At 41.3% G+C, this 18,089-nt stretch overlaps 1 pseudogene; it reads right to left on the bottom strand.

The window, feature by feature from the left end:
* Nucleotides 1-6,076: 6,076 nt before the first annotated feature.
* Nucleotides 6,077-6,946, bottom strand: LOC102998976 (40S ribosomal protein S2-like; annotated as a pseudogene).
* Nucleotides 6,947-18,089: the final 11,143 nt, after the last annotated feature.

Genomic DNA, 18,089 nt, shown 5'->3' with positions numbered 1-18,089 from the left:
GGTAATTCAATGGGGAAAGGATAGTCTTTCCCACAAATGATGTTGGAAAAAACAGACACAAGGAAAAGAACAAGACCATATACAAAAACTAACCTGAAGCATAAACCTAAACAGAAGAGCTAAAATTAAAACAGTGCTATCCAATACAATTATAATGTGAGCCACATTTGTAATTTGACGTTTTCTAGTAGCCATGTTTTAAAAAATAAAGAGTAATGGATGAAAATAATTTGAATATTTTATTTGATGGAAAACATTCAAAATATTGTAATTTTGACATGTAACCAACAAAAATATTATTGGGGAGAAAAAAAATATATAGCTTATTTCTGTCTCATATAAAAACAGCCTGGGCTTCCCTGGTGGCGCAGTGGTTGGGAGTCTGCCTGTTAATGCAGGGGACACGGGTTCGAGCCCTGGTCTGGGAAGATCCCGCATGCCGCGGAGCAGCTGGGCCCGTGAGCCACAGCTGCTGAGCCTGTGTGTCTGGAGCCTGTGCTCCGCAACAGGAGAGGCCGCGACGGTGAGAGGCCCGCGCACCGCGATGAAGAGTGGCCCCCGCTTGCCGCAACTGGAGAAAGCCCTCGCACAGAAACGAAGACCCAACACAGCCAAAAATAATTAAGAAAAAAAAAAAAACTTTAACAAAAAAACAAAAAAAAACAGCCTATCAGTAGTCAGTCCACAATAACAAGAATCTAGCTCTTTAGCTCTTTTTGCACTGCTATCCACAGCAGGCAACTTTATAGTGTAATATGGGTAATAAAACTCCAAAATTCATGTCCTCATTCCAGCCAGCAGGAAGGAGAAAAAAAGTAAAGTAGGGTTTGTTCATTCTTTTCAAAAACACTTCCAAGAAAAGTCACACAGCTACAAGGGATTCTGGGAAATGAAATCTTTATTTCAGGAAATCTTGTATTCAGCTAAAACTTGAAGGAGTGAGAAAGCAGGTATCAGGGGACAAACAGCTATCCTTGCCACAGACCACTCATCCACATGCTCCTTCTTTCCACATAGAGACCTTGTCTCTTCGAGATATAAGTCCAAAGTGCCATTGGTTACTGCATTAAGCTCAAAGTCTGGAAACTCTGGGCGATATCCAGTCATCTCTATCATGGCAGGTCGTAGCCACTCACAGTCCAGAAATCCATAAACTAAAAGTCATTTTCCCTCCCGCCTCACTCATACTCAATATATTGATATAATGGTAAAACAGGAATGGAATAACCTTAATTAAAATTCCAATTGGGGGCTTCCCTGGTGGCACAGTGGTTAAGAATCTGCCTGCCAATGCAGGGGACACGGGTTCGAGCCCTGTTCCGGGAAGATCCCACATGCTGCAGAGAAGCTAAGCCCGTGCGCCACAGCTACTGAGCCTGAGCTCTAGAGCCCGTGAGCCACAACTACTGAGCCCATGTGCTACAACTACTGAAGCCCGTGTGCCTAGAGCCCGTGTTCCACAACAAGAGAAGCCACTGCAATGAGAAGCCCGCGCACTGCAACAGAGTAGCCCCTGCTCGCCGCAACTAGAGAAAGCCCGCGCGCAGCAACGAAGACCCAATGCAGCCAAAAATAAATAAATAAAATAAATTTATTAAAAAAAAGAAAAAATTCCAATTGGATAAGGAAAAATAGGAAACATTCACACAGCACTCACTCACACCAGTCCATAGAAATGATCAAACCCTGTTGGGCAGGAATTAGGAGACTCCCTGGCCTGGGAATGGAGTTCCTTGATTAGCCTACCAGTATTCCCTGGTTCTGCTCTTGGTGATGAACTCCTTCACTTGCTGTCCTTGTTATGGACTGAACTGTGTTTTCCCCAAATTTGTATGTTGAAGCCCTAACCCCCAATGTGATTGTATTGGAAATAGGGCCTTTAAGGAGGTAATCAAGGTTAAAAGGGTGGTGCCTTAATCCAATATGACTGGTGTCCTTCAAAAAAGAGAGAGACACCAGAGGCAAGGCCATGGGAGGACACAGCAAGAAGGTAGCTGTCTACACACCAAGGAGAGCTGCCTCAGAAGAAGCCAAACCTGTTAACACCTTGATCCTAGGCTTCTCGCCTCCAGAACTGTGAGAAAATACATTTCTGTTGTTTAAGCCCCCAGTCAGTGGTATTTTGCTATGGCAGCCCTAGAAGACTAATACAGTCCTCATGGCCCCTAGCTTTGCTCTCTCAGAAGTTCCTCCTTGCAGGCAATATAATTCTTTCAAGCAGGAATTCCTTTTTATTTACTTTCAGTCAATTCCCTGTCCTTGTAATCACAGCCAAGATCTTGTTTAGACTTTGTTTTTTTAAGCCTGAATACTGGTCTTTTACTTATTGGTTGTATTATTCTGCCCATCCATTTCTCTCTAAATTTAATGGAGTTACCGCATAGTCATTTAAAACAGATGAGTCAGAAGAAAGAACCCTTAATCTGCTGTTCGCTAGCAATTGATCTGCTAAAACTGCTGGATTTTAGCCACTGCTTATAACTGGTTCAGTTTGGGGTGCAGAAGTAGTTTCATCCCTGCTTTCATCCCTGCAAAGTCCCAAATTATCAATTTAGATTGCAGGCCTCAGACAGATAGCAATTCTTTTAGCAAAGTTGTAGTCTCGTCAATCTCTGTTACTATACTGCCCAACTCTAGCCTGTAAGGCTTTGCTGAAAGTGTCAAGAAGCAGTCAAGACACACAGAAGTATTCATCTTTCCTATCATTTCCCCTAAAGCTACAGCCTCAGTCAGTACATGGTCTCCTTTTCAAGCTAAAGCAGGGGAATGTTTGTCACCAAAGATCAGCCTGCCATATTCAGTCTATACCACCTGCTGCTCAACTTCTAAGCCAGTACCATTTATGATATATTTTTTTTTGTTTGATGCAGTACCCCACTTCTAAGTATTTAATCCTGTGTTTATTGTGAATCCATTTAGCATGAAACACAGAAACCTAAAAACAATAGATAGTTCAGTCAGATGGAAGTTTTCCTCTCTCATGTATATTATGTTGGAAGTAAACGGGGCAGGGTCTGAAAGCAGTTCCAGTCCTCACAGACCCATCCTTCTATCTTGTTTCTCTTCCATCCTCAAAACCTTCTCAAAATTTGGAGCTTCTAGGGCTTCCCTCATGGCACAGTGGTTAAGAATCCGCCTGCCAATTCAGGGGACACGGGTTCAAGCCCTGGTCCAGGAGGATACCACATGCTGCAGAGCAACTAACCCCATGCTCCACAACTACTGAGCCTGTGCTCTAGAGCCTGCGAGCCACAACTACTGGAGCCTGTGATCCTAGAGCCCATGCTCTGCAACACGAAAAGCCACCTCAATGAGAAGCCCACGCACTGCAATAAAGAGTAGCCCCCGCTCGCCGCAACTAGAGAAAGCCTGCACACAGCAACAAAGACCCTATGCAGCCAAAAATAAATAAAATAAATTTAAAAATTTGGAGCTTCTAGCTAGTAGAAAGAAGGAAGGTGTGAAGAAGATCATGCCTCCTCTTTTTAAAGACAATTTTCCAGAAGTGTACGTGAAACTACTTTTGATGTCAAAAACTTGGCCTCTGTGCACCTGTCCTAAATCAAATCTTGGAGACAAAGTTTTGGATGAAGTAGAAAAGAATAGCTTTATTGCTTTGTCAGGCAAAGGAGGACACAGCAGGCTCATGCCCTTAAGAACTGTGTGTCCCCACCTGGGGGGATCTGGTGAGGAGTTTTATAGCAATAGTTCAAGGGCAGGGTTGCTAATAAGGATCAAGGTTTGTGCAGGGCCTGCATTCCCTTAATCTGGCCTCAGGTGGCCTCCTGATGAGCTTCTGTGGTTTTTGAGGTGATTAACCTGTGACCTTCTCTCTGGAATGAAGAATGCTTCAAGTAGTTAACATCTTCCATTTGTTGGGCTTTTTGTTGTTGTTGTTATTTATTTATTTATTTGGTTGCACCAGGTCTTAGTTGTGGCAGGCGGGCTCCTTAGTTGCAGTTTGAGGGCTCCTTAGTTGTGGCATGTGAACTCTTTTAGTTGCGGCATGCACGTAGGATCTAGTTCCCTGACTGGGGATCAAACCCGGGCCCCCTGCATTGGGAGAACGGAGTCTTAATCACTGCATCAACAGGGAAGTCCTTGTTGGGGGTTTTAGTTCTGCAAAAGAGCTCAAAGATATTGTTATGTGTATCCCTTGAGGCGGAACCAGGACCCTGTCCCAAGACTGAACTATTGTTTCTTGACTGCTCCTCCCTTGTCTCTCCATCCCCTCCCTTCCCTGATTAGCAACTGTTTGAATCTGCACTTTGGAACACAGGGAAGGTCATAGAGGCTGAAGCCGATTTCCTACAAAAAAAAAAATGGGGGACACAGGAAGGCTTCCATGCCTAGGAGCCCCACAGGGTCCTGCTCAATTTCACTTTTGCTTATAACTATTGGTTAAAACTTAGTTCTGTGCAACACTATGAAAGCATTCCTTTCAGCTAGGTGTGGGAGTATGGCAGAATTGCAAAGCTATTAAGAGGAAGAGGCAAAAAGGTATGCTCTCTTCCTTTGAGTACACTGTCCAGAGAAAAAAGTACTCACCAATTCTAGTTGTGCCCTATGGGTAGGCATTTAGTTACTTGGCACACCTACCTGCAAGGGAAGCTAGAAGAAAATAAAGGCTTTATTCAAGGGAACCAAATACCCAGCTAAAAATTGAGAAGAACATATGTGGTGACCAGTTGCAGTCTTGGCTATGGCATGTGAATCACACAGCACAGCATCTATCATATGCTAAAAACTCAGTAAATGTTAACTATTATTTGTGTCAAAATGTGGTCCAAGGAAGACCCTACATGGGTACCTTGTTTTACTCCTACTTGGATATATTTTTTTAACAGACCTTTTTTTTTTAAGAGAAGTTTTAGGTTTACAGAAAAATTGAGCAGGAAGTACGAGAGCTCCCATGTACCTCCTGCCACACACAGGCAGAGTACCTCCCCACCGTCCATGAATAACCTTTAATATTCACTCTATAGAAGTGAAACCCAACCTTCCACTTTTTTTTTTTTTTTTTAATTAATTATTTTTGGCTGCGTTGGGTCTTCGTTGCTGCGTGTGGGCTTTTTCTAGTTGCGGCGAGTGGGGAATACTCTTCGTTGTGGTGCACGGGCTTCTCATTGCCGTGGCTTCTCTTGTTGCAGAGCACGGGGTCTAGGCATGCAGGCTTCAGTAGTTGTGGCTCATGGGCTCAGTAGTTGTAGCTTGCGGGCTCTAGAGCGCAGGCTCAGTAGTTGTGGCACAGGCTTAGTTGCTCTGTGGCATGTGGGATCTTCCCAGACCAGGGCTCGAACTCACGTCCCCTGCATTGGCAGGCGGATTCTTAACCACTGTGCCATCAGGGAAGCCCCAACCTTCCACTTTTTAAAAAATTTTATTTTGTTTTTTTATACAGCAGGTTCTTATTAGTTATCTATTTTATCCACATCAGTGTATACATGTCAATCCCAATCTCCCGATTCATCCCACCACCACCCCCACCCCCCCGCCGCTTCCCCGCTTGGTGTCCATACGTTTGTTCTCTACATCTGTGTCTCTATTTCTGCCTTGCAAACCACTTCATCTGTACCATTTTTCTAGATTCCACATACATGTGTTTATATATGATATTTGTTTTTCTCTTTCTGACTTCACTTTGTATGACAGTCTCTAGGTCCTTCCACGTCTCTACAAATGACCCAATTTTGTTCCTTTTTAGGGCTGAGTAATATTCCACTGTATATATGTGCCACATCTTCTTTATCCATTTGTCTGTCGATGGGCATTTAGGTTGCTACCATGACCTGGCTATTGTAAATAGTGCTGCAATGAACACTGGGGTGTATGTGTCTTTTTGAATTACGGTTTTCTCTGGGTATATGCCCAGTAGTGGGATTGCTGGGTCATATGGTAATTCTATTTTTAGTTTTTTAAGGAACCTCCATGATGTTCTGCATAGTGGTTGTATCAATTTACATTCCCACCAACAGTGCAAGAGGGTTCCCTTTTCTCCACACCCTCTCCAGCATTTGTTGTTTGTAGATTTTTTTTTTTTAACTAGTTTCATTCACTTTATTTTTCTCATAGAAAACTATGTGGTGGCTACAGCTGGAGCCTGGGTCCTCTGCATGGAAACTCTGGTGTGGGTCTTTACAGGATGGTCAGTGAATTCCTGATATGGAGATTTGGTGAACATGGTCTCTTTCCAGAGATCAGGAGTGAGATAACTGTAGGTCTTGGAAATGGCATTAGAAGTGGCCTTGGCTAAGTTGCCCAGCGTGGCAGTGCAGCCCCTGGCAGAGGTGTAGCAGTCATCAATTCTACCCATTATCAGTAGCTTCTTGGGCACAGGGGCTGAGACGATGCCAGTGACCCTGGGGGCAGGGATGAGGCACACCAGCACAGAGCCACAGTGGCCAGTCACCTTGCAAGGGACACTATGGGGCTTGCCGATCTTGTTCCCCCAGTAGCCTCGTCACGCCGGGATGATGGAGAGCTCGGCCAGAATGATGGCCGCACAGATGGCAGTGGCTACCTCCTTAGAGCACGTCACACCCAAACCAACATGTCCGTTGTAATCCCAGATGGCAACAAATGCCTTGAACCTGGTCCGCTTGCCAGCATGGGTCTGCTTTTGCACAGGCATGATCTTCAAAACCTCGTCCTTGAGGGATGACCCCAAGAAAATGTCAGTGATCTCAGATTCCTTGATGGGCAGAGAGAAGAGATAGCTCTCCTCCAGGGACTTGATCTTCATGTCCCTGACCAGGCGGCCCAGCTTGGCGACGGGGAGCCACTCCTCGTCCTCGGCCTCGCCTCCGCGAGCTCCGCGGCCTCGGCCCCGGCCCCGACCACAACCCCGGCCCCGGCCCTGGATGCCGCTGCCGAAGCCTCCGTGGCCTCCCATTCCAGGGCCTCCGGGCCCTCCCGGCCCTCCCACAGCACAGGTGTCATCCACCATTTGGTGTTTTTACAGAAAAAAAAAAAAAAGAAAGCTTTACGGAAAAAAAAAAAAAGTTAGATTTTCTGATGATGCCCATTCTAACTGGTTTCAGGTGATACCTCATTGTAGTTTTTTTTTTTTAACATCTTTATTGGAGTATAATTGCTTTACAATGGTGTGTTAGTTTCTGCTTTATAACAAAGTGAATCAGCTATACATATACATATATCTCCATATCTCCTCCCTCTTGCGTCTCCCTCCCACCCTCCCTATCCCACCCCTCTAGGTGGTCACAAAGCACTGAGCTGATCTCCCTGTGCTATGTGACTGCTTCCCACTAGCTATCTATTTTACATTTGGTAGTGTATATATGTCCATGCCGCTCTCTCACTTCGTCCCAGCTTACCCTTCCCCTCCCCATGTTCTCAAGTCCATTCTCTACGTCTGCGTCTTTATTCCTGTCCTGACCCTAGGTTCTTCAGAACCATTTTTTTTTTAGATTCCATATATATGTGTTAGCATATGGTATTTGCTTTTCTCTTTCTGACTTACTTCACTCTGTATGACAGACTCTAGGTCCATCCACCTCACTACAAATAATTCAATTTCGTTTCTTTTTATGGCTGAGTAATATTCCATTGTATATATGTGCCACATCTTCTTTATCCATTCATCTGTCGATGGACAGGTTGCTTCCATGTCCTGGCTATTGTAAATAGAGCTGCAGTGAACATTGTGGTACATGACTCTTTTTGACTCATTGTAGTTTTGATTTGCATTTCTCTAATAATCAGTGATGTTGAGCAGCTTTTCATGTGCCTCTTGGCCATCTGTATGTCTTCTTTGGAAAAATGTATACTTAAGTCTTCTGCCCATTTTTTGATTGGGTTGTTTGTTTTTTTAATATTGAGCTGCATGAGCTGTTTATACATTTTGGAGATTAATCCTTTGTCCGTTGATTTGTTTGCAAATATTTTCTCCCATTCTGAGGGTTGTCTTTTGGTCTTGTTTATAGTTCCCTTTGCTGTGCAAAAGCTTTGAAGTTTCATTAGGTCCCATTTGTTTATTTTTGTTTTATTTCCATTACTCTAGCAGATGGGTCAAAAAAGATCTTGCTGTGATTTATGTCATAGAGTGTTCTTCCTATGTTTTCCTCTAAGAGTTTTATAGTGTCCGGTCTTACATTTAGGTCTCAAATCCATTTTGAGTTTATTTTTGTGTATGGTGTTAGGGAGTGTTCTAACTTCATTCTTTTACATGTAGCTGTCCAGTTTTCCCAGCACCACTTATTGAAGAGGCTATCTTTTCTCCATTGTATATCCTTGCCTCCTTTGTCATACATTAGTTGACCATAGGCGTGTGGTTTTATGTCTGGGCTTTCTATCCTGTTCCATTGATTTATATTTCTGTTTTTCTGCCCCAACTTTCCACTTCTTAATATTCTTCTATTGTCATCACCAGCACAAAAAAATTCAGCTGATATCTTCAGCGTGAAGCTACTTCACTATAACTCGAAAAAATCTTGGATTACAAACCACAAATACAGTTTAAGGAATAAAACCAATCTTCTCTATACTTTAAGTTTATATTATTAGCATATTTCATGAATGTTGAAGAATGAAAGCAAAGCACAGATCAATAGTACATTTATTGTACCTCTGAAAATATGTGCAGTGTGAATAAGTATATTCTATATTATAATTTTCTATTTGGAGAGCAAATAAAAATTCATATTGCTTTAATAACACAAAGAACAACATGTTAAACTTGACCAAATCTTTGTTAATGGTAAAATGGAAGATTTAGTGATTCTCAACTGGGTACAATCACAGGATGGAGACAAGTAACATTTCAGGGGCCATGGGAGGGTTACCCTGCTCACTACTCCACTCCTCAAATACTCTTCTCCCTCTCCCTTGACACCTGAAATTCCTTTGAAAAGAGATAAAAGAAAAAATAAATATTATTAGAGACCAAAGATTGAGAGCTCAGTGAAAAAGTGTTACTAAATGGGATAGTCTTTGAAGTCAAAAGATCATAAACTATATCTGCCCATACTAGGAAAGGAAATACTCTGAGAGATATCATTGGCTACTGATTCCTAGCTCTATCAGCTGTATAAGCACTGAGCTGGTTGGAAATGATCCATTGTGCCTTTGGTACCCATCTCGAGATTACAGCATCCAACTGCCTCTGCTGAGCCCCGCTCTCCTGAAGCCCCACTGTGGGATTAGAGTGTGTAGCTTTTATTTGTCATGAATCAGGATTATTTTCCTCAGTCAAGTCTGCATCAGGGTCATGGGCTAGGTGTCCAGGTCTCTTAGATGAAGGTTTGTCAAAAGTAAAAGATAAATGCAATTAAATCTGGGAGAGGCAGAACAATGTAAATAAGCTTCAGTTAAGGTATAAGTAATTGATGATAGATCCTGACATATTTTGCTTGAAAGAGGAGAAAGGAAAATAAGAATGTAACAAAATTTCAATACTTTAAATAGCGAGTCAATAGCAATTTCAGTTGTGTGGTAGTGAGTAAGTAAGCATACCTCAGTAGAAACAAGAAGCAGAAAGGAGGATCACTCACGAATTAGAATATGTGTTCAGATAGAGCTATCTCTCCTGCAGGCTGCCATGTTGCCAGAATACCACCACTCGTCTTTCCACCTCTCTAAATTCCTAGCCAGCACCAACTGCAGAACTCTTAATTTGATTCAGTTATTAGAAAACAATTTTAAGTATGTTAGGAACTTGAGTATGTGAATTTATTTTTTCAACTATAAATTTTATGAAATCTAAATACAGATCAAGTCTTTCTCATGAAAGGTTAATGTTCATACTGAGACTCTAAAACACTGGATTTTGAACACAACACCAAAAAAAAAGTAAAATATCTTATTGTTAAAAATATTTACTGGTTGAAATAGTATTTTGTATATAATGGATTAAATAAGACATTAAAGTGAAAAAAAAATCCACTTTTAAATTACTAATAACTTAAAAAGGAATAACACAAATAGAAGTCAGCTAACTGAGAAGGACATGGAACATAAAAGATGTTGGATAGTAAAGAAACTTGAAAGAGATGAAAGCATTAGAAAGGGAAAGATGGCCAGACATAAGCTTCACCCACTTCATGACCCAATCTACAGCATTCCTAGTAGTTAAGTTAAAGTCTTGAATTACTAAGTTTTCCTTTGCTACAAAATCACACAAAATACAGTTTTCCTGTTATTCAAGTATCAGGTAGTACCAGAGTAATTTCTTTAGTCACAAAAAATAAGGTCTTTTCTGGACTCCCAACTGAGTCCCCTTTGTCCCAAAGGAAAGTGCTCTTCTGATTATGTACTCAGAGCCCAACTTCACCTCAGTTTGTGAGGAATTTCTCATATAACTTAAATGAAATTCTCATATTACTGGGCAAAATTTTCCAAAGTTAGCATTCTTTTTTTTTTTTTTTTTTTCCTGGTCGCGCCCGGCGGCACATTGCCTCTTAGTTCCGGACCAGGGATTGAACCCGCGCCCCCTGCATTGGGAGCACGGGGACTTAACCACTGGACCGCCAGGGAAGTCCAAAAATTAGTATTCTTTAGTGCTTCTTAATCTTAATTTTTTTTTTTAAATCCTTTCAAAATTTGGTACTCCAAATTTCAACTGCAGCTGAGATTTCTTTTCTTCCATTTTTTCCAAAAGGAGGTAACTAACTCACTTTTGCAAAAGGATTCTGCCTGGGCAAGAAAAGCTCTAGGGGTTCTAAAAAATGTAAATTGCCACTTGTATCAAAGAGATACCTACTCTAGCACCAGGATTTTATCTTCACGTCTCATTTACATCTAAATGTGGAGTTAGAGGGTGGGGCAGGAGGAAAACTCCACCCTTCCCCCCACTGGAGAAATAAAAGTAGAGGAAAAAAAATCTTAAAATTGTTTTCCTCTTGTCATTTACTAAATCGGAAACTAGGCTACTGTAAGAACATTGTAGCTTCCTTTTTTTCTGTCACGGTTTTTCATGTTAATTTAGTTCCTGGTAGTGATTAACAACAAAACTCCCGAAGAGGAAAATCCCCGGTGTAGGTTTGTCTTTACAGCTTGACAGAAAACTGAAAGATGGCAGCACCTGAAGGCGAGAAAGAAGGCTACAGCCTAAGAGCAAGAAGAAAGAACACGGGCTGCCTTTGAGACGGGGCCCTGTGGCTGAGCAGTGGGTTCACAACTAGGTGTCGTAGCATTCTGGATTGATTATCGAAGCTCGTTAGTCTTACACTGATCTCCCAGAGCATGCCTAAGCATCCATGCAGCTGTTGGAGACGGGAAATCCGTGAGCAGTGACTGATCTCACACTGGACCAACTCATCTCTGTGGAGGACATGCTTTCCCGACCCCAGCGGTCACTCCTGGGAAGAGCTCCCTCTTTTTTCAAGGTCTCTTATTAGCTGTATTTAGCTGGGCGCTTGGCAGCGACCACTATCAGAGCGCTGTTATCCTTCATCCTTTCAAGTTAACAGTACTTTCCTGGGCTTGAGGGAAGGGATAGGGAAAAAAAAAAAAAGATAGAATCAGCCCATTTTCCCTAGTACCTTGTACAATAAATTCTTTTTTTTTTTTTTTTACGGTCTTCTTTCTTTTCCATATGTAAAATACAGCATAAATGATATTTATTGTATAGTTGTTCATGTTTTATAGAGATTTTTTTAATGTTCCTAAAATATAAGAACAGTCTGACAATGAGCTCATTGGACTCCTTTAGTAGATCACAAGAATCTTCAGTTTCTGATATTTCTGACAGCAGGGTAGGGAGAGTGCTTGTTTTTAGTTTCTGTTGTTGTTTTCATTGTTTTAAATATTGAGAGTCACAAATTTCTTACTTCAATTTGCTAACTTAAAGCAATCAATTAGCAACTATTGAGTTGCTCTAACCTACTACTTACCACATACGTTGTGAAGGTCAGCTTGGCATAAAGCAAGCTTCCTGTACTTGAGTGGCTTAAAGTCAGCTTGGGGGATTGGATAGAAGGGGTTTTACTGTCCTTTGGTCACTAGGGTTGATTCAGCCTTTGTAGCAGCAGGTATTCCCTTCTTGTCTCCGCATAGGTACAGATCTTTCACAAAAAGGATAACTTTCTCACACAGAGATATGAGAAACACTCTCTTTTATACAGGAATCATTTGTTTACTAGTATGAGGAAACACTTAAGATGGTGACGTAAGCAAAAAGAGATTACTGGATATACTCTCAATGAAATGCTATAATGCTGGGATTATCTGATCATATAGAGATAGTCACTTTTGTCTTTGACTAGACTATTTTACAACTGTTTAGAGATTAAAATTAACTTGTAGAAAACAAGTAGCAATGCAGATAATTCTTTTCCAGAGTCATACATATATGTTCTGTTCAGTGGTGTGACAATTCTCCCTCTCTCCCAAAAGCCAGTTTTACAGCCATTTGCAAATTCACTTCAATATTCTTGATCAATAAATGTGTCTGTTGTGTGGATTCTCCTTTGAATCTGTTGTAACATCTTGCTGGTTTCCCCATTTAACTATAGAGTTAGTAAAATCTTCAATACATGTTATTTTTATATTTGTATGAGAATCATGATTTTATCATTAGAAAATTACCCTTAAACACTAGACACAAAATCTACTCAAACTAACTTGGGCAAATGGGAAAATGTAAAGGGAATACACAGGTCCATTTCAAGGAAAACCAAAGCAGGATGTATGAGGGCCTCACTAGGTCTGGAATAGGAAAATCTTTAGGAGTCCAAAGTGGTTATCTCACCATCTTTCCCAATCCATGTGATCTTTTTGTCTCTGCTTCTCACTTTTATCTGTTTTCCATGTATATGGGGAAATGGCCCTCTCAAGCCCTAAAGTTACAGAAACCTCTTTCATGTAGTCATTCAACAAAAATCTGTTGAGTACTTACTATGCCAGATACCTCCTGTGGTGTGCTCCAAGGACAAAGAACAAGACAAACTCAAAGGTCCAATATTGCCGGAACAAAGAGTTACAGGACTCCTATCACTCTGTCACAATGAGACCATTGTTATGTCCCAGAGCATGCCCTGTCCCTTTCCCATCCCATATAAGGAAAGCCATTTGCCCCATTTTTCTCCCACTCAGCACACTGAAAGTATACATACTCTGCCCGGTCAGCAGATGACTTGCAGGTTCCCTGGCTATAAAAACAGACAAGCAACCCATGCTCATTGTCGACCTTCCCTGGCTACCAGGAAGTTGGCCCGCTGTTCTTGCAGTGACCCTTCTCTTCAATAAACTCTATCTCCCTTACATTCTGCTTTGTGTCTGGAAATTCTTCTCCAACCCGTGCTTGGACCACGACACCTCCTGCTCCAGCACCACCACCAACAGATTAACATTTCAGTGTTTCTATACACATTCCATGCACATGTCAATAAGACAGACTCTTATTGGCTCATATAGTTCATGCACCCACTCTGATCAGATCAGCTGTACCCAAAAGGCAAAAATCACATAGTCCACTGCCATGAGAGAGAATTCTTGAGAACATGGCTGGATAAAGCAGACAAATGGATTAACATGTTTTCTCCATACATGAAATGTAAACTATTAACATACAGTGTTAGATATACACTCCAATCCCAACTGGAGCATACTGCAGTACAGTTCTGACACTAACCACCACCAGTGTTAGTGCAGATTCCAAAGGTTAAGAGCTCAGTCCTCCACAGACTGCTCTTACTAGAGTCGCCAGCCACAACTTCCACTTCTGACTGCCTTGGCTATAAATTCAGGGGTCCCCATAGCCTCCTCAGATTTGATAATTCACTAGAACAACTCAGAAAGTACTCTATTTACAATTAGTTTTATTATAAAGGATACAACTCAGGAACAGTAAAATGAAGATACGTATAGGGTGAGGTCTGGGAGGGAATGCAGAACTTCTGTGCCTTCTCCTCATGGAATCCGGGCAAGTCATCTGCCCAGCACATCAATATGTTCACCAACCAGCAAACTCCACTGGGCTTTGGTGTCTAGAATTTTTACTGGGGTTTCAATATGTACGCATGATTTATTAAGTCATTGACCACATGATTAAACTCAATCTCTAGCCCCCGCTGCCTCCCTGGAGGTCAGGCTGGCTCAAAATCTTAAGCATCTTATCCTCTAATCACATGGTCGGTCTTCTTGGTGACCATTCCCCACTCTGAGGCTATCTAGGGGCCCATGATAAGTCACCCGTTGGTATAACAAAGATACTCCTCTCCAAGAGTTTTTGAAGCTCTGTGGCAGGAACCAGGAACAAAGACCAGACATATCTTTATTACATCACAGTATATCTTTATTTATGTTGTGTTAAACACTATAAGAATTCAGGCATTCACTTTCCATGGGGAGTTAATGGCTGACATAAAATGAGCTAGCTTGCTGAAATAGAAATTACAGAGGGGAGGAGGACAGATAAAGCAATTCAGATGAGATTTTTTAATCTCACTGTTTTAATATGACATATTGGTTTTAAAAAAACTACTATATTTTTGTTTGACTGGAATGAGAGTTTGTGTGGAAGATAAGGTGCTAAAGGCAACTGGAACTCAACAGTGCGGGATTGTGACTAGCAGGCTGATGACTTTTGGAAACTTATCCTGTTGGTAGGGTGTTTCATCAAGGAGGGGAGTAAGTATTATAAATGGTATTTTAGGAAAAGCAGACTGACAGCAGAATGTAGTTTGAATAAGAATAGGAAAATCAGAGAAGCTATTAGGGAGTGTCAAAGTATAATTTTATTTTATTCTTTTAATTGTCATTATCATTTAATATTGTTCTTGAGGTATTAGCCCAAGGAAGTATTCAAAAGGAAATTAACAGATATAAAATAGGAAAGAAGGTAAAGTTATCATTATATTCAGACAATATGATTACACATCTGGAGCACCCAAATAAATTGTATTACAAAAAATAAGAGAATTTCATACAATATCTGGGTACAAAATAAATATACAGAATCAAAAATCTTCATGTATACAAACAACAAGCAGTTAACAGGTATGGAGATGGGGAACTCGCATTTACACTAGAAACAAAAAAGGAAAAAAAAAAAACCTAGTTACCAACATAGCAAGAATGTGAAATACTTATTGAAGAAGACTTTAAAATATTACTGGAAGATACAAAATAAACTTTAACAAATATAAAGGCATACCATGAACTTGGATAGGAAGACTTAACATCATAAAATATAAAGGCCTTTAAACTAATCTATAAATTTAACATGATGAATAAAATCACCAATGAGATTTGGTGGAAGAGGATATGGAATTAGATAAGCTGGTTTTAAAGTTCACATGAAATATGAACAAACTTGGACAGCCAGGAAACTTCTGAAGAAGAAGGCAATGAGGTGGGACTAACTCTACTAGATATTAAAAGCTAATATAAAGCTACAGTAATTCAAACAGTGTGGTACATTAAATGGACAGACAAATTTATGGATCAGACTAGGGAGTCCAGAGACAGAACTAAATATTTGTGAGAATTTAGTATATGCTAAGAGATGTGGGGAAAAAGAAAGTAGATGATATACCAGATCTGTCTCTCCATGGGAGCACAGAGGAAAAGGCCATGTGAAGACACAGCCAGAAGGTAGCCATCTGCAAGCCAAGGAGAGAGGCCTTAGTAGAAACCAACCTTGTTGCCACCTCAATCTTGGATTTCTAGCCTCCAGAAAATAAATTTCCATTGTTTAAGCCACCCAGTCTGTGGTATTTTGTTATGGCAGCCTGAGCTGACTAATCCACCAGTGTTCAATGCAGTTCAATAAGTGGTATATACTGAGTACCCACTGTGTTCTTGGCACTGCCATGCATGCTGTGAATCCAAAAATGACTGAGACATGGTCCTTGCCCTTGGGACCTGCCCTGTCCTTGAAGAGCTCATGGTCAGGTTAGGGAAACACATCTACTAATAATTTGAATGTCATATGGTAAGGACCATGTTAGAGGTCAACCCAGGATGTAATGAGAGCTTGAAGGAACCAGTAACCTCTAAGGAGAGGAGCTATGAGAGATGAAGGAAGGCGTCAGTCGTGTCTGAACTGATTGAAATGGTTAGGTCAGCAAAGAGGGAAGGAAGCGTTTTCCCAGGAGAGGAAATAGAATGCTCAAAAGCCTGGAGGGGAGACACAGGATGGTGTGGGTGGAAAACTGTGATGCCACAGCTCCTTCAATTTGGAATGTGGAAAGCAGAGCACCTCCCTCTCTCCCATTTTGGAATCTTTGGTCAGGATGGATATTGGGGGAATTTCTTCTCTTAGTTTTTGAAGCTGGCAGGATAATATAGCTTTCTAAAACAGGACCAGGACTAGTGTTCACAAGCAGGAAATTCATCCTAAGTCTGCTCCTTCCTGACTTTTGCCCTGGAGCAGGAGTGTGGTGAGGATGGGGCAACTGCAGGTTGGCAGTTATGGATTAGAGCAGGACACTGTAAACTTTTTCTGTAAAGGGCCAGATAATATTTTTTTTTCACTTAGTTATCATTTTTTGTAATAGTTTTGCCTGGCCAGATAATATTTCAGACTTTGAGAGCCATATGGTCTCTTTTTGCAACTGCTCGATTCTGCCAATATAGCAGAATGCCACTCTACTGATGCTGGGTTGTGGTGAAGGAAAGTACAGCGTTTATTGCAGGATGACAAGGAGAATGGGCAGCTAGTGTTCAAAACACTCATTCCCCAATGGCTTTCAGTGCAACATTAGGGTGAGGGTCCCAGGGTGTGTGATCAGCTCCTGGACATTCTTCTGACTGGTTAGTGGTGAGGTAACAGGGTGAAGTTTCAGGAATCTCAGTCATCAAATCTCTGACTCCAGCCAGTCTATGGTCTAGCGTTTACAGTCAGCAGTTCCCATCTGGTGGGGGTCCTGGTTTCAGTCTTTGCTGAAGTTATGGTCACTGAAGCTCAGCCAGTTCTGGTCCTGCATTGGGTGCGTAGGCGGGGGAAGGGTGGTGAGAGCACGTTGAGAAGGGTGGGTCACACAGGGCAGAGTGCGCAGCCTCCCCATGTAGGGTCAAAGGCGGCGCTGTCGCTCTGGTGACAGTTTCCCAGCTCCGTGCCACCAGGAGCTAAGCCTTCTTCGGGAGAAATACAGGGCCAAGAAGCTTAGGCCATGTTGGTCACCATGTCCTTCTCTAGGTGTGTGCCCTTCTCTGTGGTTGAAGGGTTGTCTGAGACTGAGAAGAACGCTGGGGAGTCCGAGAATACCTATATTCTGTGGCCCATTTTCCAGCAAAGGCGGGGAGCAGACGGGTTGTGGCCGGGCCGACCTGCGAGACTGCTGTTTCCTGCAGGCAGAGCTTGCCTGAGAGCGTGGGCATCCAAAGTATAATTTTAAAAGAGCATAATTTCTTAAAATATGACTTCTATACAAATATAGAATGAACACAGGTCAATGATTATTATTTAACTCATTAATGAGTTATTTAACTCATTAATGAGTTAAATGGTAAGTTAGTTCAAAGAAGAATTAGAATAATGGAGGATATATAACAGTCCATCTGAAAAGTCATACAGAAATGCATTTGTTAGGTTTGGGAATAAATTTTGGAGTGGTTTTGGTTTTTTTTGTTTGTTTTGTTTTTTTGTTTGTTTTCCTACGGGAAAGAAATAATTTGCATCTTTCCCTGAAAAAAATTTACAGCTTAATGAGCAACCTCACAAAGTATGGGGTCTAATCAAGTATTAAGTCACACAAAAGCATATTTCCTAGAAAATTAAATAATCCTGGATGGGGGTGCTGGGGAAGTTTGTTAGACATTAAAGGGACATGCAGTCATTTTTTTATCTTGTTTCTGAGTTTTGGATAATTTTTCTTAATAGTCCTCTTATGATCATAAAAAAAATCTGAAAATTAGACTTGATAACACATATTTTTAAAAGCTGGACTCGTATTGCAACCTGATTCATCTATGTGTATGGTTTCCACAGATTAAGAATCCTACCAGTTTCTTCATGGTAGGCTTTTCATACCTAATGAAATGAGATTCATTCTGTAAAATATACTCCAGTATAGCCCTGATAGGACAATTGATTTGTTTAATTGTATCTTCACAGAAAGTAGGACAGATTCTTATTGAATGTATGCAAATTATTATGTTGGCATGAAAAATAAAGTGACTCAGCAGAA

This window comes from Balaenoptera acutorostrata, chromosome 11, assembly GCF_949987535.1.
Source record: "Balaenoptera acutorostrata chromosome 11, mBalAcu1.1, whole genome shotgun sequence".
Classification (NCBI taxonomy): domain Eukaryota; kingdom Metazoa; phylum Chordata; class Mammalia; order Artiodactyla; family Balaenopteridae; genus Balaenoptera; species Balaenoptera acutorostrata.
Note: the sequence above shows the minus strand (reverse complement) of the source record. Positions and strands in the feature narration are given on the sequence as shown.